This window comes from Heterodontus francisci, chromosome 4, assembly GCF_036365525.1.
Source record: "Heterodontus francisci isolate sHetFra1 chromosome 4, sHetFra1.hap1, whole genome shotgun sequence".
NCBI classification, from domain to species: domain Eukaryota; kingdom Metazoa; phylum Chordata; class Chondrichthyes; order Heterodontiformes; family Heterodontidae; genus Heterodontus; species Heterodontus francisci.
The window spans coordinates 13,851,192-13,870,940 of NC_090374.1; the positions used below are offsets into that span (position 1 = coordinate 13,851,192).

A 19,749-nucleotide genomic window follows, 5' to 3' on the forward strand; every position below is an offset into this window, starting at 1 on the left:
TTAAGGCGTTTCTCAAAATAACCAGAAGTGACTGGAGAAAAACCTTTTTACGAAGCGAGGATCTGGAATACATTGCCTGAGAGTGTGGAATTGTGACTTTCAAAAGGGAATTGGGTAATTATCTGAAGAGAAAAAATTTGCAGGGCTACTGGGAATGGGCAGGGGAGTGGGATTAGCTGAGTTGCTCTTGCAGAGAGCCAGCACAGACACGACAGGCTGAGTGGCCTCCTTGTGTGCTTTAACCATTCTATGAAACTAAGTTTTAGTTTAAGAGCTTATGAAATAATTCTGTCACTGGTCCTTGGGCCTGACTAAGAGGCAAGAGATGCTTTTTATCCAGGCCTCATCTGGTTGCTTGGGGCAACCGCGGGCTTGGAGCGCAGGCGCTCTGATTGGTCGCCGTCTCCTCTCACCAGATGACGGCCTCGCTCACACCATCCCGGACCCATTCACAAAGAGAGCGGAGACGCCCAGACCGCCTTCCCGCCTGCCGATTGGCTGTGCGCCGCGCTTCCGATCGCGCCAGCCGGTGGAGCTGCGCCACGATTGGTCAGCTGGCTCGTCGGTCATACTGATTGACAGTGCTCTATAGTCAAGGTAGGTTGGTTGTACTATATAAAGCTAGGTGGAAGTAGGCATGTGTATCTCTGCGGTGAGAGCTCGTACAGTTCAGAGTGGCTACACAGACAAACGGGTAAGAGGGTAGGCAGCCTGGATAAAATCAGATCCACATAAAATATGTACGATCTTTATTTTTGAAACTTAAATTTCAATTCTGCTTTTATTTGCATGCATATCTTAAAAATTAACTGTCTCCTTGAATTAACAGAAAAGTTATTCTGCATCTTCAATACCTATGTTAATCTTTTTTAGTATGAGTTTGTAATTTTACATTTAATTATGTATATTTTTATATACATATACCAATGTATATACCATTTAGCATTTTGGGGGTATAATCTACTCTTTCATTCAAGGTTGCTTAATTCCAATTATCATGAATTCATTCATTTCTTTGCTTGTAATCTATGTTTAAATTACTGCATAAGTGGCATTTTTTTTAGTGGGGCAAGAATATTATCAAGTAGGCTGTGTACATCGTCACAGGTATGGAGGTACTTGTGAGTTTATATTTTTCTAACATGTGATGGCTATTTGTGTAGGTGGATTCCCATTTCGTCCAGAGAATCCTGGTGCACCAAGGAATTCTGTATAATTCTACTGACCTTTTCCTTGAAAAGCATTGAGTTCTTGCTGGGGGTTGCGTTCCACAGTGGCTGCCAGTCCCTCTCCATGCACGCGCTGTTCTAAATGGCTGTTCTTCATACGCCAGCCTGGATAGACAGTGAGTGGCAGGCAGGGTGTTTACAGCTGAACCTGATGTTATTCACCTATAGTTATTGGATAACCGCCAGTATTTGGCACTCCAGTTGTTTCTCACTGCCACCCCCACCCCATCCCTGACCATTATTCACCCACAATGCAGCGGGGAATGTGAGGAAGAACTTTTTTTTTATGTAGCGAGTGGTAATGACCTGGAACTCGCTGCCTACGAGGGTGGTGGAAGAGGAGCCGATGAATGATTGATTTTAAAAGGAAGTTGGTTGGGTCTTTGAGGGAAATAAACTTGCAGGGCTATGGGGATAGAGCGGGTGAATGGGATTGACTGGATTGCTGTGTAGTGAGCTGACAAGGACTCGATGGGCTGAATGGCTTTCTTCTGTGCCATAATGGCTCTGACAATGTTAAAATTGATTGGGATAGCCAATCAATGCAGCCTTCAACAGTGTCAAGTATGTCCCAAGAACCAATAACTTAAAATAAAGCCCCCCTCTACTAGTGGCCTAACTAACCCTGACACTATGGGACTATTGAGGTGAGTGTGGTTCTTTTACTTCCTGTACGCTCGGGAGCCATCATGAGAAGGTATTCTTTTCCAGTACGTGTGGAATGGGAATTGCTGATTGGCCACAGGTTGTGGCTACAGCAATACCATTTTAGCCACTTGCTAGTACCTTTAAGAGAAAACACCTTACACACAATACAGATAACTGTACTTCATGTAATAAAAGCAAAATACTGCGGATGCTGGAAATCTGAAACAAAAACAAGAAATGCTGGATTCACTCAGCAGGTCTGGCAGCATCTGTGGAAAGAGAAGCAGAGTTAACGTTTCGGGTCAGTGACCCTTCTTCGGGTTCCGAAGAAGGGTCACTGACCCGAAACGTTAACTCTGCTTCTCTTTCCACAGATGCTGCCAGACCTGCTGAGTGAATCCAGCATTTCTTGTTTTTGTAACTGTACTTCATGTCTGTGTATTCATTTAACAAATATCTACTGCCATTCACAGAATCATACTGCGCAAGGAAGCCATTTGAACATCGCCCCATCCTGCTTGTGTTGGGTCTTTGAAACAGCTATCCAATTCGTCGCACTCCTGTCTGCTCTTTGCCCACAGCCCTGCAATTTTTTCTTTTCAAGTATTTGTTCAATTCCTTTTGAAAGTTATTGAATCTGCTTTCACTGCCCTTTCAGTCAGTGCATTCAGTTTGAAATTTTCAGTTTTTCTCTTTCACCAAAGTTTGGAATTTTGGCATGAATTTATCGGACACCAAAAATCACCAGGGAATCACTTTCTAAATACTAAGGTTTGCTGTGGTACAGAGGGATCTAGGGTGTCCTTATACATAATTCACAAAAAGTTAGCATGAAGGTAAAGCAAGTAATTAGGAAGGAAAATGGAATGTTGGCATTTATATCAAGGGGGATGGAGTATTAAAGTAGGGTAGTCTTGTTAATACTATACAGGGCATAGGTGAGACCATTCTTCGAGTACTGCATACTGTTTTGGTCTCCTTACTTAAGGAGGGATATACTTGCATTGGAAGCAGTTCAGAGAAGGTTCACTAGGCTGATTCCTGGGATAAAGGGGTTGACTTATGAGGAAAGGTTGGGTTTGTACTCATTGGAGTTCAGAAGAATGAGAGGTGATCTCATTGAAACAAAAAAGATTCTGAGGGGCCTTGACAGGCTGAGAGGATGTTTCCACTTGGGACATTTAGAATTAGGAGGCACAGTTTCAAAATAAGGGGTCTCCCTTTTAAGATGGAGATGAGGAGGAATTCTTTCTCTCAGAGGGTCATTAATCTTTGGAATTCTCTTCCCTGGAGAGCACTGGAGGCTGGATCATTTAAATATACAAGGCTGAGTTAGACAGAACATAAGAAATAGTAGCAGGAATAGGCCATTTGGCCCCTCAAGCCTGCCCCCCATTCAATAAGATCATGGCTGATCTGCCCGAGACCTCAACTACCCTTTCGTGCCAGCTCCTCATAGCCCTCAACTCCCCGATATTTCAAAAATCTATCTACCTCCTCTTTAAATACTTTCAGAGATTTAGCCTCCACAACTCTCTGGGAGGACTAACAAGGCAAGGGAATATACAATGGGTGGTAGGACCCTAGGAAGTACAGAGGGTCAGAGGGACCTTGGTGTACTTGTCCATACATCACTGAAGGCAGCAGCACAGGTAGATAAGGTGGTTAGGAAGGCATACGGGATACTTGCCTTTATTAGCCGAGGCTAGAATATAAGAGCAGGGAGGTTATGATGGAGCTGTATAAAATGCTAGTTAGGCTACAGCTGGTGTACTGTGTACAGTTCTGGTCACCACACTATAGGAAGGATGTGATTGCACTGGAGAGGGTGCAGAGGAGATTCACCAGGATGTTACCTGGGCTGGAGTATTTCAGCTATGAAGAGAGACTGAAAGGGCTAGGGTTGTTTTCCTTAGAGCAGAGAAGGCTTGGGGGGGATATGATTGAGGTATACAAAATTATGAGGGGCATTGATAGGATAGATAGGAAGAAACGTTTTCCCTTAGCAGAGGGGTCAAAAACCAGAGGGCCTAGATTTAAGGTAAGGGGCAGGAGGTTTAGAGGGGAATTGAGGAAAAAAAATTTCACCTAGAGGGTGTTGCGAATCTGGAACACACTGCCTGAAGGGGTGGTGGAGGCAGGAACCCTCACAACATTTAAAAAATATTTAGATGAGCACTTGAAATGCCATAGCGTACAAGGTTACGGGCCAAGTGCTGGAAAATGGGATTAGAATATATAGGTGCTTGATGGCTGGCACAGACACGATGGACCGAAGGGCCTGTTTCTGTGCTGTATAACTCTATGACTCTAGAGAATTCCAGACATTCACTACCCTCAGAAGAAATTCTTTCACATCTCAGTTTTAAATGAGTGTCCCCTTTTTCTGTAACTATGTCCCCTAGTTCGAGACTCCCCCACTTGTGCGAACATCTTCTCAACATCTGCCCTGTCAAGCCTTCTCAGAATCTTGTATGTTTCAATGAGATCACCCCTCATTCTTTTAAACTCTAATAAATAAAGGCTTAACCTGTTTAGCTGTTCTTGATAAGTCAACCCTTTCATCCTAGGAATTAGCCTCGTGAATCTCTTTTGAACTGCCTCCAATATCAGTATATCCTTTCCTAAATACGGGGACCAAAACTGTACGCACTAGTCCAGGTGTGGCCTCACCAACACCCTGTACAGTTGTAACCAGCCTTCCCTATTTTTAAACGTCAACCCCCTAGCAATAAAGGCCAAATTCCATTTGCCGCCTTAATTACTTGCTGCACTTGCATGCTAACTTTTTGTGTTTCATGCACAGGAGCACCCAGATCCCTCTGACTGCACTTTTTTGGAGTCTCTTTCCAAATAAGTAGTAGTCTGCCTTTTGATTCTTCCTAACAAAGTGAATGACCTCACACTTTCCTACATTAAACTCCATCTGCCTCGTTTTGTCCACTCACTCAACCTATCTATATCCCCTTGCAGATTCCTTATATCCTGATCACAACATGCCCTCCCACCTATTTTTGTGTCGTCAGCAACTTTGGATATATTACACTCTGCCCCCTCCAAGTCATTAATATAGATAGTAAATAATTGAGGCTCTAGGACTGATCCTTGTGCGCTTTCCAAACTGAAAAAGACCCATTAACCATGACTCTCTGTCTTCTGTGAGTTAATCAATCCTCAATCCATGCTGACCCATTACCCCCAATACCGTGAGCTCCTATCTTATGTGGCACCTTATCAAATGCCTTCTGGAAATCCAAATACACTACATCTTCCGGTTCCCCTTTATCAACTCTGCTTGTTAAATCCTCAAAGAACTCTATAGCAAATTTGTCAAACATGATTTCCCTTTCACAAAACCATGTTGACTGTTCGATTGCGTTAAGCTTTTCTAAATGTCCTGCTATTTCTTCTTTAATAATGGACTCTTGCATTTTCCCAAAATGTTAGGCTGACTGGCCTATAGTTTCCTGCTTTTTGTCTCCCTCGTTTCTCGAACAGGGGTGTCACATTAGCAGTTTTCCAATCCGTTGGGACCCTCCCAGAATCCAGTGAGTTCTAGAATATTTCGACCAATGCCTCCACTATCTCCGCAGCCACTTCCTTTAAAACTCTTGGATGCAGACCAACAGGTCCTGGCGACTTGTCTGACTTTAGTCCCATTAGTTTGTCAAATACTTTGTCCCTCGTGATACAGATTGTTACAAGATCTTTCCTCCTATTAGCTCCTTGCTTATCTGATATCTGTGGGATGTTTCTAGTGTCCTCCACCGTGAAGACCAATACAAAATATTGGTTTAAATTATCTGCCATTTCCCTGTTCCCTGTTGTCAATTCTCCAGTCGCATCCTCCAAGAGTCCCACGCTCACTTTAGCTACTCTCTTTCTTTTTAAATACCCGTAGAAGCACTTGCTGTTTGTTTTTATATTTCTTGCCAATTTACTTTCATAATCAATTTTCTCCCTCTTTATTAGCTTTGTAGTCATCCGCTACTGGGTCCTAAAATATTCCCTATCCTCTGGCCTACCACTAGTCTTTGCCGCTTTGTATGCCTTAGTTTTTGATTGGATACTCTCCTTGACTGCCTTTGTTAATCACGGGTGGTTCACCCTTCTCATCGAGTCCTTCTTTTTGACCAGGATAAATTTTTGCTGAGCGTTATGAAATATCTGCTTAAATGTCTGCCACCGCTCATCCACTGACCTTCCCCTTAGTCTATCTTTTCAGCCCGCTTTAGACAACCCTTTCTTCATCCCTCTGTGCCCTTGTTTAAGTTGAGGACACTGGTTTGAGACCCAAGTTGCTCGCCCTCAAACAGAATTTGAAATTCTACCATGTTGTGATCGCTACCCCCTAGAGGATCCTTAACTACGATATATCTTATTAATCCTACCTCATTTACACATTACTTGATCTAAAATAGCCTGTTCCCGGGTAGGCTCTGCAACATATTGCTCTAAGTAACAAGCCCTGATGCACTCTACAAATTCGTCTTCCATGTTACCTCTGCCAATCTGATTTGTCCGGTCAATATGCAGGTTAAAATCACCCATGACAATTGTAGTGCCCTTCTTTCACGTCTCCATTATTTGCCGATTTATACTTTGTCCTACAGTGAAGCAATTCTTCGGAGGCCTATAGATCACTCCCACCCGTGCTATTCTTCCCCTTGCTATTCTTTATTTCCACCCAAACTGATTCCACATCACAATCTATTGCACCTATATCACTACTCACCACCGCGCTGATACCTTCCTTTATTAACAAATCTACCACACCACCTTTTCCTTTTTGCTTATTTTTGCAGAACTTCGAATATCCTTGAATATTGAGTTCCCAGTCTTGGTCACCCTGCCACCACGTCTCTGTCATAGCTATCAAGTCATGCGCATTAATTTCTATTTGTGCCGTCAACTCATCTATCTTGTTACAAATGCTGCGTGCATTCAGATAAAGAGCCTTAAGCTTTGACTTTTTACCATTATTACTCATTCTGGTTCTAATTTCTGTTACACTCTTCTGCCTATATTTTCTGCCCCTTCCTGTCACACTTTGATTACCGTTCACCTCTTCACTACCCTGCACCTCTGCTCTCTCATTTCTGTTTGATTTATTAAAACTTCCCTTCAATTGAACCCTCCCCCCCACTAATTAATTTAAAATCCTATCTACAACCCTTGTTATACGATTCGCCAGGACACTGGTCCCAGCATGGTTCAAATGTAGCCCGTCCCAGTGGAACAGCTCTCTCTTTCCCCAGTACTGGTGCCAGTGCCCATGATTCAGAACCCATTTCTCCCACATCAATCTTATTTACCCTATGCCGATTTGCATGTGGCTTGGGTAGTAATCTGGAGATTATCACCTAGTGGTTCTGCTTTTTATTTTAGCCCCGAGCTGATCATAGTTTCTCAGCAGAACCTCTTTCCTAGTCCTACCTATGTCGTTGGTACCTACCTGGACCATGACAACTGGATCTTTTCCCTCCCACTCCAAGTTCCTCTCCAGCCTAGAAGAGATGTCCTTAACCTTAGCACCAGGTAGGCAACACAGCCTTCGGGACTCCCTGACTTTGCTGCAGAGAACAGTATCTATTCCCCTAACTATGCTATCCCCTATTACAACTACATTTCTCTTTCCTCCCCCCACTTGAATGGCGCTCTGAACCACAGTGCTGTGGTCAGTTCGCCCTTCCTCCCTGCAGTCTGTGCCCTCGTCCACACCAGGAGCAAGAACCTCGTACCTATTGGATAAGGGCACTGACTGAGGCTCCTCCAGATCTAAATTCTGGATCCCCATACCTGCCTCACTCGCACCCTCCTGCCCCTGACCACGGTCCAAATTTGATGTAATTAATCTAAGGATTATGACTGTCTCCTGAAACAGTGTCCAGGTAATTCTCCCTCTCCCTGATGTGTCACAGTGTCCACAGCTCAGACTCCAGCTCATCAACTCTGAGCCAAAGTTCCTCGAGCAGCCAACACTTGCTGCAGATGTGGTCACTGTGGATCACACCGGCATCCACCAGCTCCCACATACTACAGCTGCAACACATCGCCTGCCCAGCCATCTCTATTCTATTTAATTAGAGACAGGTAGAAGGGGCTCTCTGCTGCCGGTTTTTATCCCCTGCCGCCGCTGCCTTTCTCAGTAGATTGGGAAGTAATTGTCTATCAGTTTCTTGCCGTGTACTGTAGAGGCTGAAAAAACAAAAAAGAAAAGAGACCAAAGAGCACCTCCTTCCCTTAGTCAGTAAAATTCCTCACACACAACTCACAGCCTTACACTCAGTCCAAATAGCACAATTCTAACTAATTATTATTAAATTACACGAACTGAAACCTTTCTAGTACCTACCTTACCACTCACAAGATTTATAACAGATTATTGATCTACAAGGGAGTCCAGGGTTATGGTGGTGGGGAAGGAGTTAAGGCTGCAATCAGAACAGGCATGAATGGCGGAGCAGACTCGAGGGGCCGAATGGCCTACTCCTGCTTCTATTTCTTATGTTTAGCATCTTATTTCCATTCCCTCTTCCCCTGCTCCCCTCCCAATCCACTGACTATGCCAATTCCTTGCTGAGTTATAGTTTCGTGTGATAATAAGCACACTCCAGTTCATTGCCAAAGCAGCTTGTCATGTGATCCAAGAGGGTAAATATTTTTGTTATCCAGGAACCGGTGGAGGGGATGGGCAGGAGGAAGTGTTGCAGTCTTTCAGTGCCCCGCCCCCCCCCCCCCCCCCCCACAACCCTCCAAATTGACACCCGTCCACTCACCGGGGCCCAGCCGATTGTCCTCCAGCAAGGCCCAAAACTCCACTTACCATTTTTAGGGCCGGCATCCAAGCGGCTCCTCTCGCTGGGTGTAGTCCCAGCAGTGGTCACCGCTCATGGTGGCGCTGCTGGGACTAAGGAGCTGCCGGCCCTCTGATTGTTTTTATTATTTGTTTCATGGGATGTGGGTGTCGCTGGCTAGGCCAGCATTTATTGCCCATCCCTAATTGCCCTTGAGAAGGTGGTGGTGAGCTGCCTTCTTGAACCGCTGCAGTCCATGTGGGGTAGGTACACCCACAGTGCTGTTAGGAAGGGAGTTCCAGGATTTTGACCCAGCGACAGTGAAGGAACAGCGAGAAAGTTCCAAGTCAGGATGGTGCGTGACTGGGAGGGGAACTTGCAGGTGGGGGTGTTCCCATGCATTTGCTGCCCTTGTCCTTCTAGGTGGTAGAGGTTGCAGGTTTGGAAGATGCTGTCTAGGGAGCCTTGGTTTGTTGCTGCAGTGTATCTTGTAAATGGTACGCACTGCTGCCACTGTGCATCGTTGATGGACGGAGTGAATGTTTGTAGATGGGGTGCCAATCAAGCAGGCTGCTTTGTCCTGGATGGTGTCGAGCTTCTCGAGTGTTGTTGGAGCTGCACCCATCCAGGCAAGTGGAGAGTATTCCATCACACTCCTGACTTGTGCCTTGTAGATGGTGGACAGACTTTGGGGAGTCAGGAGGTGAGTTACTCGCCACAGGATTCCCAGCCTCTGACCTACTCTTGTAGCCATGGTATTTATATGGCTACTCCAGTTCAGTTTCTGGTCAATGGTAGCCCCGAGGATGTTGATAGTGGGGGATTTAGTGATGGTAATGCCATTGAATGTCAAGGGAAGATGGCTAGATTTTCTCTTGTTGGAGATGGTCGTTGCCTGGCACTTGTGTGGAGCACATCTCACTTGCCACTTATGAGCCCAAGCCTGGATATTGTCTGGGTCTTTCTGCATATCTAAACAGACTGCTTCAGTGCTGAACATTGTACAATCATCAGCAAACATCCCCACTTCTGACCTTATGATTGAAGGAAGGTCATTGATGAAGCAGCTGAAGATGATTGGACCTCGGACACTACCCTGAGGAACTCCTGCACTGATGTCCTGGAGCTCAGATGATTGACCTCCAACAACCACAACCATCTTCCTTTGCGCTAGGTATGACTCCAACCAGCGGAGAGTTTTCCCCCTGATTCCCATTGACTTCAGTTTTTCTAGGGCTCCTTGATGCCATACTCTGTCAAATGCTGCCTTGATGTCAAGGGCAGTCACTCTCACCTCGCTTCTTGAGTTCAGCTCTTTTGTCCATGTTTGAACCAAGGCTGTAATGAGGTCTGGAGCTGAGTGGCCCTGGCGGAACCCAAACCCACCGTCACCGAGCAGGTTATTGCTCAGCAAGTGCTGCTTGATGGCACTGTTGATGACACCTTCCATCACTTTACTGATGATTGAGAGTAGACTGGTGTTAATTGGCCGGGTTGGAGATGTCCTGCTTTTTGTATACACGACATACCTGGGCAATTTTCCACATTGCCAGCTGGATGTCAGTGTTGTAGCTGTACTGGAATAGCTTGGCTAGGCGCATGGCAAGTTCTGGAGCACAGGTCTTCAGTACTATTGCTGGAATATTGTCAGGGCCCATAGCCTTTGCAGTATCCAGTGCCTTCAGTCGTTTCTTGATCTCATGCGGAGTGAATTGAATTGGCTGAAGTCTGGGATCTGTCATGCTGGGGACTTCAGGAGGAAGCCGAGATGGATCATCAACTCGGCACTTCTGGCTGAAGATTGTTGCAAATGCTTCAGCCTTATATTTCGCACTGATGTGCTGGGCTTCCCCGTCATCGAGGATGGGCATATTTGTGGAGCTACCTCCTCCAGTTCGTTGTTTAATTGTTCACGACCATTCACGGCTGGGTGTGGCATGACTGCAGAGCTTAGATCTGATCTGCTGGTTATGGGATTGCTTAACTGTCTATCGCATGCTGCTTACGCAATTTGGCACGCAGATAGTCCTGTGTTGTAGCTTCACCAGGTTGACACCTCATTTTGAGGTATGCCTGGTGCTGCTCCTGACATACCCTTCTGCACTCATCATTGAACCAGGGTTGGTCTCCTGGCTTGATGGTAATGGTAGAGTGGGGGACATGCCGGGCCATGAGGTTACAGATTGTGGTTAAATACAATTCTGCTGCTGCTGATGTCCCACATCGCCTCATGGATGTCCAGTTTTTGCATTGCTAGATCTGTTCGAAATCTATCCTATTTAGCATGGTGGTAGTGTCACACAATACAGTTGGAGGGTATCCTCAATGTGAAGGCAGGAATTCGTCTCCACAAGGACTGTGCAGTAGTCACTCCTACCAGTACTGTCATGCGCAAATGCATCTGTGGCAGGCAGATTGGTGAGGATGAGGTCAAATATGTTTTTTCCTCTTGTTGGTTCCCTCACCACCTGCCGCAGACCCAGTCTAGCAGCTATGTCCTTTAGGACTCGCCAGCTCTGTCAGTAGCAGTGCTACTGAGCCACTCTTGGTGATGAACATTGAAGTCCCCCACCCAGAGTACATTCTGCGCCCTTGCCACCCTCGGTGCTTCCTCCACGTGGTGTTCAACATCGAGGAGTACTCCCTCGTCAGCTGAGGGAGGGCAGTCGGTGATAATCAGCAGGAGGTTTCCTTGCCCATGTTTGAACTGATGCCATGCGACTTCATAGAGTCCGGAGTCGATGTTGAGGACTCCAAGGGCAACTCCCTCCCAACTGTATACCACTGTGCCGCCACCTCTGCTGGGTCTGTCCTGCTGGTCGGACAGGACATATCCGGGGATGGTGATTGTGTCTGGGACATTGTAAGGTATGATTCTGTGAGTATGACTATGTCAGGCTGTTGCTTGACTAGTCTGTGGGACAGCTCTGCCAATTTTGGCACAAGCCCTCAGATGTTAGTAAGGAGGACTTTGAAGGGTCCACAGGGCTGGAGATGCTGTTGATTCTGGGTGGTCCATCTGGTTTCTGATTGGACGGCAGCACTTGGAGGCTGGACTTCCTGTCTCGGGTGGAAGCCATGACCAAGGCCAATTAAGGGCCTGGACCATGCAAAATCACTGCATGGTTTCCAGGCCCGCTTGAAGCGTGCTCCTCCCCAACATTTAAGCCGGTGGACAGGGCCTCTGCTGCAGCATAAAATTCTGGCCCTGGTCCACTTGGCCCACCTCATTTCCCAGTATCCGATCCGGCAATGCCTCCTTTCTGGTTGGGACAAGAAGATACTGATTAAGGAAATTCTCCTGAACAAAATTCAAATTCCTCCTCCTCTTTCCCTCTACTCTAACATTATCCCAATCAATATTTGGGTAATTAAAGTCCCCCAATATCACCACGCTATAGTTTTTGCATATCTCTGATTCCCTGCAGATTTGCGTTTCTATATATATCTCTCACTATTTGGAGGCCTATAATTATGGGCGGCACAGTGGCGCAGTGGTTAGCACCGCAGCCTCACAGCTCCAGCGACCCGGATTCAATTCTGGGTACTGCCTGTGTGGAGTTTGCAAGTTCTCCCTGTGTCTGCGTGGGTTTCCTCCGGGTGCTCTGGTTTCCTCCCACAGCCAAAGACTTGCAGATTGGTAGGTAAATTGGCCATTATAAAATTGCCCCTAGTATAGGTAGGTGGTAGGGAAATATAGGGACAGGTGGAGATGTGGTAGGAATATGGAATTAGTGTAGGATTAGTATAAATGGGTGGTTGATGGTCGGCACGGACTCGGTGGGCCGAAGGGCCTGTTTCAGTGCTGTATCTCTAAACTAAACTAAACTAATACCCCTGGTAGCATTGTCATCCCCTTTTCTGCTCCTCACCTTCAACCAAATGGTTTCTGTCCTTGCCCCCTCAAGGACTTCCTCCCTTTCCAACTGTTATGACCAGGTGAGAAAGGTCTCGAGAGGTCTTTTGCTATCTGCAACTGGTCTTATTGTAACAGGGTTTAATTTTTAACACACTGTTTTGAGCTCCCCCTTTGTGAATCCTTGTTCTCAGCTTTACAATTATACAGCAAAGAAATGAGCATCAACAGGCTTTCTTTGCTTTAAAGGAGAAAAGTAAAATTTATTAAACCTTAACCGTATTAGACTTTAAATTTAACGCCTACTGATATACGACGCACCCACACTAGCATGCAGACGCGATACACACATGCAATTAGGGCTAGAAAAGAGCAGAAGACAAATAAAATGGAGTGGTTTGAGGCAATCTCTAAAAGGGGGTTTCTTGTTACTGTTTCTGTGTTTCCAGCTCGCCATAGAGTCCTTGATTGTAGACCGTTCTTACTTTTCGTTGGGGCCCAGTATTCTTCTTAAACCTTGTTCTCTGTAGGAGACTTTTCTCTTTTGGGGTTCATATATCTTCAATGGTTTCTGAAGCTGATGAGAGCAGGCAGGAGGGAGATGTTCTGAGTCCAGGAGGAAAGTGCTTTCTCATTTCTTTCCCTGTTGGAAGCTCAAATTTAAATAAACTCCAACAGTCAGTCAGTCATTTGACTAAGCACTGATCTGACCACGAATATGTTTGTGGATTCTGCTATCTTAGCAGTCAACCTGGAATTTTAGCTCCCTTGCCTTCAAAGTCTGGTAATCAAAAGTCCATTGTTGGTTGAATGTGTCAGGGCATGGTTCTTTGTCCCTTGTTCCAACACTGTCTGTTACTGTACAAATGTCTTTCCAGTCAGGGGCTTGCAATTTTAAGTTTTAATATTCATGTGGCAAAATAATGTGTGCCTCAGGAGGCAGGGGGGGGGGCGGGGGCCGGGTGGTCGTTGGTTTGCCTGACACCAACACTACAATGTCTTCCCTAACCTGTGCTGCCTCCCTACCTCCCTCTTTTCCTTAAAATAAAAGCAAAATACTGCGGATGCTGAAATCCTGAAATAAAAACAAAGTGCTGTATATACTCAACAGGTCAGACAGCATCTCTGGATAGAGAAGCAGAGTTAGCATTTCAGGTCTGTGACCTTTCCTCAGAACAGGATAATGAAAGGTCACGGACCTGAAACGTTAACTCTGCTTCTTTCTCCACAGATGCTGCCTGACCTGCTGAGTATTTCCAGCACTTTCTGTTTTTATTCCCTTTTTTCGTTCTCTATCTTTTCTGAACACTTTTTATATTCTTAAATATTAAGCACCCAGTCCTCACTATTTTTAAGCCACGTTTCCATTATTGCCACTACATCATATTCCCATCCTGCTATTTGTACTTGTAGTTCACCAACCTTATTCACCATGCTTTGTGCATTTGCAGACATGCTTTGTAATCCTGTCTTTGCATTCCTCATAGCCCTCAGTCTGCTCCTATCTAATATGGAGCTACTCCCTTCTTTAGTACTGTCCAACACACTCACATTATTCATTTTATGCCTCTTTTCTACTTCTATATGCTGGTGCCCATCCCCCTACCAATTTAGTTTAAACCCTCCCGAATCTCACTAGTGAACCTTCCTGGTAGACATTGGTTCCAGTCCTGTTGAGATGCAACCCGTCCCTTTTGAATAGGTGGGGAAGACCTTAATTGGTATGGAGATGGGTCTCCTGTCCACTTAGAGCCAGTGGGGGTGGGAAGTGTGTCAGATGAAGTGTGGACTCATTTAGATGCCCCATGGCAGCCATCACTGAGACTGCTGCTTGTCCTGAGGGAGAGAGCTGTGTTTTGTGCCAAAACCTTCCACAGCACTAGAGGGAAGTTAAATGTCACAGGGGAGCTGGAGGCCTGGCACTAGGGGCAGAGCAGACTATCGCTTCATCGATGCCGACCTGGACGTAACACTGCAGCTTGAGGGACAGAAGGTCCTCTTCCTGGAGGGTGGGAGGAGGAGGCCACCTTGTCACCCAGCAGGGGCACCTCTCTGTTCAGTATTATCCCCCTCCCCCTTCCTCTTCCTCTCTTACCTCCTGCTCCTCCCCCAGTGACCTATCTCCTTCCAGGGCCTCACTGTCCTTTATGGAGAGCGCAGCAGACCACCACAATGACCGAGACCCATACCAGAGGGTTGTGGAGGGTGCCATCCGACCGATCCAGGCACTGTAATAGCACCTTCAGAAACCTGATGGCCTGCTCAATGACTGTCCTGCTGAGCAGGTGGCATTGGTTCTTTGCGCCTCTGTCTGGGGCTCCTGTAGAGGGGTCAGTAGCCATCTCTTCAAAGGAATTCCCTTGTCTCCTTGGAGCCAGCCATGCACATTCAGGAAAGGAGTGAAGTACCAAGACAGCCTGGACTGGTGGAGGATGAAGGAGTCATGGCAGCTGCCAGGAAAGCGAGCGCTCACAGAGGAAGCTCTTGTTGTGGTCACAGACCAGTTAGATATTGAGTTAGTGGAAGCCCTTCCTGTTGATGGATCTCACTGGCCGGTCACCAGGTGCCTTGATGGCCAAATGGACCATGGTTCCTTCACTGTCGCTGGGTCAAAATCCTGGGATTCCCTTCTGAACAGCACTGTGAGTGTACCTACCCCACGTGGACTGCAGTGGTTCAAGAAGGCAGCTCACCACCACCTTCTCGAGGGCAATTAGGGATGGGCAATAAATGCTGGCCTGGCCAGCAACGCCCACATCCCATGAAACGAATAAACAAAAAAGTGATGCCCTGCACCTGGGGAATCCAACAATGGAGGCTGAACCCAATGCCCTCTGATCCTGCGCAGGCCCCTCTGTCAGAGTGGATGTAGTCCCCTGCCCTCCTGAAAATGTCATCCGTGACCTGCCTGACAGCCTTTTGAGATGCTAACTCGAGATGCCACCACCGCTGGTCCCTGGAACAATCCACAGAAGGTTAGGGTGAAGGAGATCTTTGTGCCTGCAGGTAAGGGACATGGGGGGCCGTGAGGCCTCAGGTCATTGTGGATCAGAGCACACAGGACCGAGACCATCTGCCTGGATAGTGCAGCCTCCCACGGCATTGGCGCTCAGTCAATTGCAGCTGACTCTTGGGCTGTGCACCCAATGTCTTGGGTAGCGCCTTCTTCCCCTTGCAGCTACCCCCCACCCCCTGCAGTGCTCCTCTGGTCTCCTTCTGTCCAGGTGGTTACATCTGCTGCAGCTCATTCTGGCTGCTCTGTCCAATGTCCGAGTAATCTGTTCCCATCTGAATTCCCTCAGCTGGGCTTTGTGCGTTCACCAGGCTTTCTGCTGCCAAACCCAGCTGCCCAAGTGATGCCAGCAGCCTCCTGTCCTTCTCCAGATTACTGTCACTCATCACTGAGGGAAACAAGTCTTACAGCTGCAGCAATGGCCACTCTGTGGCCTGTTTGAAGCAGCTGAGCTTTTCCTTGTGCCTCTGCATTATTTTAATCAGCCCTTCCCATAGCCCTCATGGCCCCCACAGTGTTCACGACTTGAACAACCTGCCGTGTTCCAGACCTGGCGTCCTCCACATTCCCAGCCTTTGAAAATTTTAAAGCTGCCGCTGACAAGCCTGTTAATGAGCTCAACAGGCTCTTAATTGGAGCCTTGCGCCCTACCCATTCCCTCCCTCCTGGCGTCCCTGTAAAACTGGCGTCGCATTCCGGACAGGTAGGTCCCAGTACCGACATCCGAGAGCGCAATCTTCAAATTGCGCGTGCAGCTGCTCCCATCCCCAACAGAATTTAAAAATCCGGCCCCTGATGTCTACCATAATATAAGAGCAGTGAATTACAGGACAGCAGTTCAATCGAGAGGTAAATCTTCTCAGAATATGAGTAACTGGCTAAGGATGGAACTAAAGGTCATTAAGAGAAGTACAGAACTAGATGAAAAAATGCTTTTCGGACATGATGGAACCAATTATGGTTCAGCAATGATCATGTCAGCATTGGCTCAGTGGGTAGTACTCTCTCGTGTTTCTGAGTCAGAATGTTTGTGTTTTCAAGCTCCACTCCAGAGACTTGAACACATTATCGCGGCTGACACTCCATGCAGTACTGTACTCATAGAGTCATAGAGTTATATAGCACAGAAACAGGCCCTTCGGCCCATCGTGTCTGTGCCAGCCATCAAGCACCTATCTATTCTAATCCCATTTTCCAGCACTTGGCCCGTAGCCTTGTATGCTATGGCGTTTCAAGTGCTCACCTAAATACTTCTTAAATGTTGTGAGGATTACTGCCTCTAACACCCCTTCTGGCATTGTGTTCCAGATTCCAACCACTGTCTGGGTGAAATTTTATTTCCTCAAATCCCCTCGAAACCTTCTGCCCCTTACCTTAAATCTATGCCCCCTGGTTATTGACCCCTCCGCTAAGAGAAAATGTTTCTTCCTATCTGTCCTATCAATGCCCCTCATAATTTTGTGTACCTCAATCAGGTACCCCCTCAGCCTTCTCTGCTCTAAGGAAAACAACCCTCGCCTTTTCAGTCTCTCTTCATCGCTGAAATGCTCCAGCCCAGGCAACATCCTGGTGAATCTCCTCTGCACCCTCTCCAGTGCAATCACATCCTTCCTATAGTGCAGTGACCAGAACTGTACACAATACTCCAGCTGTGGCCTTAATACTTTAAGGTATTAAAGTAATACCTTAATTAAGGTATTAATTGATATTAATAAATGCAATTAATTAATTAAAACTTGGAATTGAAAGCGAGTCTCAGTAATGGTGCCATGAAACTATCATTGATTGTCATAAAAACACATCTGGTTCACTAATTTCCTTTGGAGTCATAGAGTGATACAGCACCAAAACAGGCCCATTGGCCCACAACAACCATCAACCACCCATTTATACTAATAAATTTATACTAAAGAAGAAGAAGAGAAGAATATTAATCCCATTTTTCCCTCTCATCCCCACCTTCCCTCAATTCTCCTGCCACGTACCTACACTAGGGCCAATTTACCTATCAAGCTGCAAGTCTTTGGCATGTGGGAGGAAACCGGAGCACCCGGAGGAAACCCAAGCAGACACAGGGAGAACTTGCAAACTCTACACAGGCAGTACCCAGAATTGAACCCGGGTCGCTGGAGCTGTGAGGCTGCGGTGCTAACCACTGTGCCGCCCTGTCAAGGGCAATTGGGGATGGGCAACAAATGCTGGCCTTGCCAGCGATGCCCACATCCCATGAAAGAATAAAACAATTGGGGCTCTCCAGTCTTTGTGGAGCTAGCATACCTCAGCCTCATGGATAGCCCTGACTGCCCCAAAACCGGAGGAAGCAGCACTGAATCGTAGTGTAGCAAGCATCATACAGTCGGGCCGTGGCTGAAGACTGAGAGGCAAATGGAACAGCGTAAGGACATAAGAAATAGGAGCAGGAGTAGGCCATTTGGCCCTTGGAGTCTGCTCCGTCATTCAATAAGGCAGAGGTAAACAGATTCTTGGCAAACAGGAGAGTCAAAGGGTATCGGGGGTAGACAGGAAAGTGGAGTTGTGTCCGCAAACAGATCAGCCATGACCATATAGAATGCTGGAGCAGGCCCAAGGGGCAGAATGACCTACTACTGCTCCTAGTTTGTATGTATGTTCGTAATATCATGGCTTATCTGATCTTTCCTGCCTGTTCGCCATAACCCTTAACTCTGCTATAGTTCAAGAATGTGTCTAACTCCGCCTTGAATATATTCAATGACCAGCCACCACAGCTCTCTGGGGTAGAGAATTGCAAAGATTCACAACCCTCTGAGAGAATGAATTCCTCTCATCTCACCTGACATATTGCACAATACGTGAGACTGCAACCTTGCATGTGTTTGGACACTGCCAGATAATATTCAGCAGAGTTGGAGACAGTGATCCAACATGAGGCCCATGCCAAGTGTGAGAGAGTTGGTGGCCTGTGAATCACACAAAAAAAAATCACTGTCCTTCAAAATGCAGGTTTCCTTATTGGCTGGTAACATTTTATTTAAAAAGAGAAACAAATTGTAAATATTTTTTGTACATTTATGAGGTTTAATCGTTCCTCTTAACTGTTGCGATTTAAAAAAAAATTCATTCATGGGATGTGGGCATCGCTGACTAGCCCAGCATTCGTTGCCCTTCTCTATTTGCCCTTGAGAAGGTGGTGGTGGTGAGCTGCCTTCTTGAACCGCTGCAGTCTATGTGGGGTAGGTACACCCACAGTGCTGTTAGGAAGGGAGTTCCAGGATTTTGACCCAGAGATGGTGAAGGAACGGTGATATAGTTCCAAGTCAGGAGAGGCTATACTATTTCTATGTGTATCCTGACCACATGCAGCTGTCCCTTACCATCACCTCTAACGACAACTCCCTCCCCCACCACTGTCTCTAACTTCCCACACTACTTGTCTGACGTTCAATACTACATGAGCATAAATTTCCTTCAATTAGATATTGGGAAGACTGAAGCCATTGTCTTCAGTCCCTGCTGCAACCTCCGTTCTCCAGTTACCGACTATATCCCTCTCCCTGGCAACTGCCTGAGGCTGAACCAGACTGTTTGCAACCTTGGTATCAATAATTGACTCAGCTTCCGACCACATACCTGTGCTACCATGAAGACCATCCGACTCAACCCCTGCCTCAGTTCATCTACTGCTGAAACCCTCATTTGTTAACTCCAGACTTGACTATTCATTCTAATGCACTTCTGGCCGCCCTCCCAATTTCTGACCTCCTTAAACTTGAGGCCATCCAAAACTCTGCTGCCCATTTCCTAACTTGCAATTCCCATTCCCCTATCACCTCTGTGCTTGCTGACCTACATTGGCTCCCAGTAAATCAATGCCTCGATTATAAAATTCTCATCTTTGTTTTCAAATCTCTCCATGACCTCACCCCTCCCTATCTCTGTAATCTCCTCCATGCCCATGACCCTCGGATATCTGTGCTTCTCTAATTCTGGCCTGTTGTGCATCCCTGATTTTAATCACTCTACAATTGGTGACCGTGCTTTTAGCTGCCTAGGCCCTAAACATTTCTGCTTCTGTACCTTGCTGTCATCCTTTAAGAAACTCCTTTTAAAACTTACATATTTGACCAAGCTTTTGATCTCATATCTCCTTACTGGGCTCGGTGTGAAATTTTGCTTTAACACTCATGTGATGCACTTTGGGATGTTTTGTTATATTAAAGGTGCTGT

The 19,749-nt window shown here is 46.5% G+C and overlaps 1 protein-coding gene across 1 annotated transcript in view; it reads left to right on the plus strand.

Annotated features, from left to right (window-relative positions):
• The first annotated feature begins 610 nt into the window (after positions 1-610).
• Positions 611-19,749, plus strand: part of hmgcs1 (3-hydroxy-3-methylglutaryl-CoA synthase 1 (soluble)) — a 96,757-nt gene continuing 77,618 nt past the window's right edge. Inside the window, exon 1 of the mRNA XM_068029168.1 lies at positions 611-694. The gene's annotated coding sequence lies outside the window, so the exon portion shown is untranslated. The remainder of the gene's footprint in view (positions 695-19,749) is intronic.